Source organism: Cydia strobilella, chromosome 8, assembly GCF_947568885.1.
Source record: "Cydia strobilella chromosome 8, ilCydStro3.1, whole genome shotgun sequence".
NCBI classification, from domain to species: domain Eukaryota; kingdom Metazoa; phylum Arthropoda; class Insecta; order Lepidoptera; family Tortricidae; genus Cydia; species Cydia strobilella.
In genome coordinates this window covers 18,952,503-18,960,991 of record NC_086048.1, presented here as the reverse complement: position 1 = coordinate 18,960,991, position 8,489 = coordinate 18,952,503, and the positions used below count along the sequence as shown (strand labels likewise).

Sequence of the window (8,489 nt, the reverse complement as noted above, 5' to 3'; positions counted from 1 at the left end):
CACCCACAAACCGCAAGGTTTTTCGGCCCCGAGACGGGAATGGTGCCAACTAAATAGACTCCGCACTGAAAGCGGGCGATCCGGAGAATTTATGTTTAAGTGTGGGTGGCGAGATACACCGAAGTGCGACTGTGGAGCACCTGTACAGTCCATTTACCACATAGTCCGCGAGTGCCCAAAAAGGAAGTACACAGGAGATCCTCTGGACTTACTTAAGCTAAGCGACAACGCAGCCCATTGGGTGAAGAACCTAACTATTAATTTGTAAATCTGTAAAGCGACCATGAATTGTAATATGCCATACGACTAAATAAATAAACAACACTAAGAATTTATCAAAAACATCATAGATAGAAGGGAAAGTTAAAGCAAAGAGGAAGAAGGGAAGACCAAGGAGAGCGTACATGCATCAAATAAAGGAAAAACTCAACGTCGTGTCGTATCAGGCTGTCAAAGAGAAGGCAGAGAACCGCCAAACATGGAAATTGCTCCACCGACAAGTCTTACTCTTAAATATATGATGATGACAACAAAAAATAATGTGTTTGCATTTGTTTCCCTCTTAATCATCATGTATGTTATTGTTAGTCAAAAGAACCTCAAAACGCAAGCAGCTACTATCCATCTATTAAGTGCTGGTTCAATAGGCTTGACCTCCGGCTTTACATCCCCAAAACTCGATTCCGCTATCTCGATGATGGCTATTAACACGGCAGATAGCCCATTACTGCTTACCGCTTAATGTTACGGCCGTAATAGACGGAGAGCTGGCACCGAACTATTCACGATTTCTTAGTAGTATTGATCATGGTATAATAATATACTCCGCCTGGTACTCTCTTCCGAGACTCGCGAACCACGTGAGTCACGTGACTGACACAAGCCTACGTAATCGTGAACCTGTTAACAGCATGACGTAGGCTTGTTTGTGTCAGCCACGTGGTTCGCGAGTCTCGGAAGAGAGTACCTTGATTTTATTATACCATGGTATTGATCCAGGTGGAGGTTAGAGAATGCAGGAAGGACCTGTCACTTTCAACCAAGTATGTAAGTGCGAAAGTGGCAGGCGATAAAAAGGGAACCATGCTGCCACAGTACCGCAACTTTGGTCCACAAGTTCAAGACGTATAAGTAATTAAGTATTTATAAAGCTTCTTTTTCGTATTCTGTTTTTTTTTTCATTTATGAAAATATCTTGCTATAAAACTTCGGCATTTGCTTAATATGTAACCTACATCTCAACATACATCAATAAATTTCATTTCATTTCATTTGAATAATAGTCGAACAAACGAAGATATTCGAGCTCTTTATTTTGCGACCATATACTTATTCGTAGTTGGGAGCTTTAAGACTATATTTAGGTGGTTTTACGGGACCAGCTCTTAGTTTATCCCGACCGTAATTGTTTAGGGTTCAGTTATGGCGTAAGTGCGGAGGATTTAATCATGTTGATGTATACGGCCGATGATGGGTTTTAACGGCGATTTGTCTTTAGTTTAGGGTTATTATAAAGTCATGTTTTGACTTAAAGAGGGTTTCGAATATTTAATAAGTAATTCGCTTTTCTTTCCGGTGTTGAAGAGATTTGAAATAATTATATTAAAAACAAGTAGTTTTTTTATAGACAGAGTTTGGTCCGCTTGATTATTTAAAAAACCGGTCAAGTGCGAGTCGGACTCGCCCACCGAGGGTTCCGTACATTTTAGTATTTGTTGTTATAGCGGCAACAGACATACATCATCTGTTATACATCATCTGTGAAAATTTCAACTGTCTAGCTATCACAGTTCATGAGATACAGCCTGGTGACAGACAGACGGACAGCGGAGCCTTAGTAATAGGGTCCCGTTTTTACCCTTTGGGTATGGAACCCTAAAAAGTCACGCAAAGATCAGAACGATGAGTAAGAGATCAATAACGATTTCTTTGCAATGGCATCTTTAAATTCGCTTTAACCACAAGCTGCCCATTAAAAAGCAGTAGTTATATGTTTTACAAGGCGGCAAAGTTGTTTAACCTCTTGTGCCAATATTGATACCTGAGCAAGCGAAAGATTCCATAATTGAACCACGAGCGTCTTATTGAGCGTTGCAAGGCACGAGGGTTAAACAAATTTTGTCACCGAGTGAAACACAAAACTTTTCACCACACCACGCAAGGAAAATACCAACTGTAAAAGATCGAAAAAAATCAAAGCAAATCGATTCAAAATTAATGTTATATTTATCATTCAAAATCATCATTTAAAAGTCAATTCTACGGATTCTACCGGCAAACGTAAGAAAACAAAATTTTAAATTTGCATTTTATTACTTTGCTTTACATGTGAATAAAATGCAACTTTCTTATCAGTTTTACTACACAGTTTTTTAATATTTTTTTTATTTTTTTATTTGGGGCATATATTGTCTTTAGTGGATTTCGGCAAGTTTGTTTTTAATAATTTTCAGTGGAGACATTACTATTACAAATAACTACCACAATAGTAGTCAAAATTTCAAGTCATTACTACAATCTTGGCACATCAACAAAAACTCCTAAACTACCAAGCCTCGCCAAAACCATGCCACACAAATTCGATATCAAATGTATTTCAAAGAATAATCCTTATGGATTCTTATATTTCTTATAAACATTACTCTACGTAAAGTAAACAACACCGCCAATTTCTATCCATCACCCACCACAGTACCATAAATCCTCATTACGGACAAAATAAAACGTGCAAAGCGCTTACCCCGAACGTAACCCAATAATTCAGCTGCACGGCCCACTGTGCGGTGCTAAATTTTTATTTTCGGGGAAACGGTTATGTCCGAGTGTTGGCTCGGGAGAGACAAGTGCGGAGCGGATCGGAGCTCGTAAATTTGCCGTAAATTTCCTGTTTTTAGGGTTCCGTACCTCAAAAGGAAAAAACGGAACCCTTATAGGATCACTCGTGCGTCTGTCTGTCGTTCTGTCCGTCTGTCACAGCCTATTTTCTCCGAAACTACTGGACCAATTAAGTTGAAATTTGGTATACATATGTAAGTTTGTGACCCAAAGATGGACATGTAACGTAACCAAATAAATTTTAAATACGGGGGCCTCTTTTGGGGGGTAAATGAGAAAACTAAAAAATAAAGTTTTTCAAACTATATCGTGTTATATATCAAATGAAAGAGCTCATTATGAGAATCTCAATTTTTTTTTTAATTTTAGGATAAACAGTTGAGAAGTTATTCAAGAAAGTAGGCAAAAAATGATAATTCCCCCCCCCCTTTATCTCCGAAACTACTGGGTCTAAAATTTTGAAAAAAATACACAAAATAGATCTTTGCCTATAGATCACAGGAAAACCTATTAGAAATGTGCAGTCAAGCGTGAGTCGGACTTAATTACTTAGTTTTTGATCCGATCCCTACGGGTTTTTTAAAGACATTTCAATCACGTTTCACATAAAAAATACATTGTTTAAATTGTGTAGGTAATATACGGGACCCTTGGAACGCGAGTCCGACTCGCACTTGGCCGGTTTTTTTTACCCTACGGAGCAAGTGTTGGTACTGTAGGGACTTGAGTCTTGAGTCAAAATTTTGAAAAACTACTCGTTCTCGTTAATAACATTTATAATCTATAGCGAATCTATTTTGTTACCTTTATTTACCGATGTTCCGACACAGGTTTCACTGGTCGTGGTCGCGGCTAACTGACGTCCCAGCAAAATGTCAAAACAGAGATTTACAGTACATATGGTGCTACTTTCTCACACAAGTGCGTAAAGAGCACTTTTCGTGCATATGTCGAAAGTTTAAAGGGCCATAATTATGTACTGTAAAACGTTGTACGATACACGTGCGAATAGGAAATTCGCAACTCGTGTCGATTTAAAACACTCCCTGCGGTCGTGTTTTAATTTATCGCCACTCGTTTCGAATTTCCTCCTTTCCGCACTTGTATCGTAAATAACTATTGTGTGACTACCCGACGAAGTGTATGAAAAAGTTTTGGGTAGACAACACATTTTCAAACCACTACACATTAATGTTAAGTATAACACCACATTCTGCCGGTTCGCTCTCCCTGAAAAACCTTTGTCTTTGAAAACTTAAAGGGACTAGAGCCTTCGAGTAGACTTCGTCGAAAAAATTGTAGGTTTATTTATCTAAATAAACACTAAGGTAAATAGGTGTTATTGAATTATATGTGTACCGTGTACCTAACCCATGAATTTCATGTGGAAACGCAGGTGGATGCGTGCGCGTGCGTGGAAATTTTTCTAAGTATATTATTTCGAAGTTCTCTTTAAAGCAGTCTTTACAAAGGTAACTATAAGAACTCAATTTTCGACTTAATGACTAAGAGACTGATAAACAGAGTCGAGTCTAAAAACAGAGGACTCCAAAGTCTTAAGCAACACAGTACTATTCAAAGCATCATTTGCATGATGTCTGTTTACTTTGTATAAAGGTCAATTTATTATTTAAGATCATTTTGAATGTGATAAGTATGACGATGAAGCCATAAGTTCAGTGTCGAAACGAATTATTATAGTAATTTATTTTATATATTGCTACAAAGCATAAAGCTGACGGCGTGATTAATTACGGGTCTTGTTTACTTGTTTGTTATATGACGTTGAAAGACACGGGTTATTACGACTTTAGCACCCGAATTTATGTTTAAAAAAACCGCCCAAGTGCGAGTCGGACTTGCGTTCCAAGGGTTCCGTATATTACACAATTTAAACAATGTATTTTTTATGTGAAACGTGAGTGAAATGTCTTTAAAAAACCCGTAGGGATCGGATCAAAAACTAAATAATTAAGTCCGACTCACGCTTGACTGCAATTTCTAATAGGTTTTCCTGTAATCTAGGTAAAGATCTATTTTGTTTTATTTTTTGAAAATTTTAGACCCAGTAGTTTCGGAAATAAAGGGGGGGAATGGTCATTTTTTGCCTATGTTCTTTAATAACTTCTAAATTGTTTATCCTAAAATTATAAAAAAAAAATATATTTGAGATTCTCACAATGAGCTCTTTCATTAATTATATAACACGATATAGTTTGAAAAACTTTATTTTTTTATTTTTTCATTTACCCCAAAAGGGCATGGGCATGTTTAAAATTCATTTGTTTGCATTGCATGTCCGTTTTTGGGTCACAAACTTACATATGTATACCAAATTTCAACTTAATTGGTCCAGTAGTTTCAGAGAAAATAGGCTGCGATATATGGACAGACAGACAGACGCACGAGTGATTCTATAAGGGTTCAGTTTTTTACCTTTTGAGGTACGGAACCCTAAAAGTATTAAAATGCATCTTCGAAAGGTTACTTTACATACTTTGAGCATATGCTTTTAAACTTGAAGTTAAACGTCGACGATCCCACACCTGCTGCTACAAGCAGCTATATCCGGCCTTTCTGACCAATCTTGGTCACTTATAACTTGGCCACTTGAGTTTCATTTGCTTTGCAGGGACAAACTGGGCCCAGGAACGCATGCGTAGCGTTGCTTATAACAAGTATGTTCCCAAGCATAAAAAATTCAGGGCTCAGTTTGTCCCTGCCTTTATTTTAGTAATACACACAAATGAAAGTAAACATATAAAAATATGTTTTCCCCTCACTAGCTCGGAAAGTTGTCTTTTATCCTTCAAAACAAGCGGGGAAAAACGCGTTTTATCCACTAGTGGGGAAAGTAATTTGACATTGGACGGAGCGTGTTTAAGTAGCTGGTCAGAAAACAAAACGTAAAACGCTCATGATAATGGTTCGTTCGATATTAAATATCATTAAATAAATGGTTTGAGAATCTAATAAAAAATACCAAATTTAGCTTTATTTAATGATTTTAAGTCATAAACCTTAAAATTCCATAAGAAACGTTTGTTTTTTTATAATGATGTTAAATTATTTTATTATTATTATTTATTCTATATTAAAATCTTACATTACATCAGACAGAAAAGTGCCGTGAAACCCTATCGGGTTTGTATCGACACTGCATTCGTGGATACATTTTACATTTAAACATTGTTGTGGTACATAGGAAAAATAAAAATTAAAAATTATATAAAGTTAAAAGTGAGATTACCTAATTACAATAAGAGTTATCGGCGGGTAAAACAAAATATCTCCCACTCAAGTACACAACCGGCCGTGCCGTGAATTCCTTATCGCTGGGCGATTTACGTGTCCAGAAAGTCGTAAGCGGCTCAGGTTTTCCTAAGCGTATGACATTAGTTTAGTGAGGCATTAATTACAATAGATCGAACGAGTTTGAGTATGCACCGAGTGGGGCGTGTAGCGGATATAATTCTGAAAGCACAAGTTGAGTCGATGAAATTTCAAAACGCATCGTTGACATTTTATACGTCAGAAATGTCAACATTGTCAACAAGTTTTTTACTTAAAAACTTTTCTCACCGACTCGCGTAAAAATACACAACTTCCAGAGTTTTCTGTTATAATATCGTATAAAAAATGAGTGATTCCAGTGATGAAGATGATCTAACGCCTGTGGATGTTGCACTTTCCTCGCTATAGTGAGGGGAAAAGTTTTGTGTTACACACGGGTGCAAATGTATTTTACTTCTCGTGTGTTTAAACACTCGCTACGCTCAGGATTCTATTTTAGAACCACTCGCTTCGCTCGTGGTTCAACTATAGAATCCTTTCGCGTGCTCGTGTTTCAATTCCACACTCGCGGGTAAAATACAACTTTGCACCCTTGTATAACAAATAACTATTAATTGCCTTCACGACATTTTGATTATACTTCAAGTAAACTGAAATAGACACCATATAACCATAATATCAAAACAATTAATAATCTCTCTCAGTATCCTCAAAACAAAAACAAACCTGCATGACTTAGAACCTATAAAATAAATGTTGTTATAACCAAGTCAATCACTAGTGCCTAAATAAAAGAATTCAAGAACAGCCAATCTGCTTTAAATACTTAATTTTACCCTTCTATTTCCAATACCCCTAAAAACTAGCAACATTTCAACAAACTACCAAAACCGCAAACATTTACAACATCTAGCTACCCGTAACCAATTTGCATGCCCGCAAATACCTAATTGACGCCATGTAACCACTGGCGGGCCACAGTGCATTAATCAGCCCAGCTGTCATGGCTGACGCCCGCTGCCTGTCAAAGTTTTTGTCCGCAGCGGCGGCGTAATTCGAACCAGTGTGGAAAAAGCGACAATTGAATTCTGAATGTGGTTTTGTAATAGTTTTCTATTGAGTGTGTAATGTTGTAATGTCAGATGACACTTTTGTGTGTACGCCCTAGTTGATAAAGGTTGGAGAAGTGTAATGTCAACGCGTAAATTTTAACAATGCATTTCTTTTAATAGATTTGTGTAAGTACTTACCTACCTTACTTATGCACTCAAAGGTATTAAAATCGGGGCACTTTGTATGATAACTTAAAGGGATTGTTTTTGTTACTCTTGAATCTATTATAGATGTTATAGTTTTTATGATTAGATTTCTAGTTTATTTTCATATATTTTTAAAATATTGTAGAGCTTCAAGAAAGGACTGAAATTGAACCCCGAGAGGGGTTGAAGATTAGGTTTCAAGACTTTCAAGTTTTAAACAACTTTTTCGCAAATAATGTCGCGGGCGGAGGTTACTCTTGAAATATTAGACTTGCTCTCTAAAACGTTCTTTTGATAAAAAAAATCATTTTTATTTAAGTTAAAACTTAAAAGGGTTCATTAACGCATTATAACGATCTGAAAATAGAAATTTAGAAAGTACAAAAAGTAATTTAGCAAAATACAAAATGATGATTTCTTTTTCACGATTACATGATTTCTTTTAATTCTTAATGGTCTAACGACAAGCCCAGTGGTCAAACACCAGGGCAGCTGGACAAAACTGCATCTGATTTATAAACCAACATTAACGGGACGACATAATAAATTATTTAGGGCGGCTGACAGCAACACAAAGCGTGAAAAACGACGCGCCTCAAAACTTCTATGAATAATATTGTCGCTCGACACGTAGGGGTGGTATTCTGTACACTTAGCAAGCATGGGTAAAGATAAAAAAAAACTGTAATAGATGTCATATATTAAAGAAAAAGTGACGAAGCCCTCCAGTGGTGAAGGCCGGATTCGAACCGGCGTCTTTAGCTATCACGGCTAACGCCATGAACCCCTAGGCCACCTCGCCACGGCGGCGGTACCATTTCTCTACTATATGCCATCTTAGTAAGACTAGGCGTCTTTGACACAAATCAAAATATTTCATAAAATAATTTGATTTGTTCCCAAAACTTGTTTAAAGATAAAGAAAGTTTATTTTTTAAGTATAGGCATGGTATAATGCACTTATGAAATCCCTCCTCAATTGGAGGAGGGTAGGTATCCTAGTATGGGACCGGCAAGAAACTCGGCGGGACACATCGTTTAAAAACATTACATCTTATATCTATGCATTCAATATAAAAAAAAATTGAACGGGGAAGCAGA

The 8,489-nt window shown here is 36.8% G+C and overlaps 1 non-coding gene across 1 annotated transcript; it reads right to left on the bottom strand.

The window, feature by feature from the left end:
* Window positions 1–8,117: 8,117 nt before the first annotated feature.
* Trnas-uga (transfer RNA serine (anticodon UGA)) lies at window positions 8,118–8,190 on the bottom strand. Its single transcript has one exon. It is a non-coding gene; the product is annotated as a tRNA-Ser (tRNA).
* Window positions 8,191–8,489: the final 299 nt, after the last annotated feature.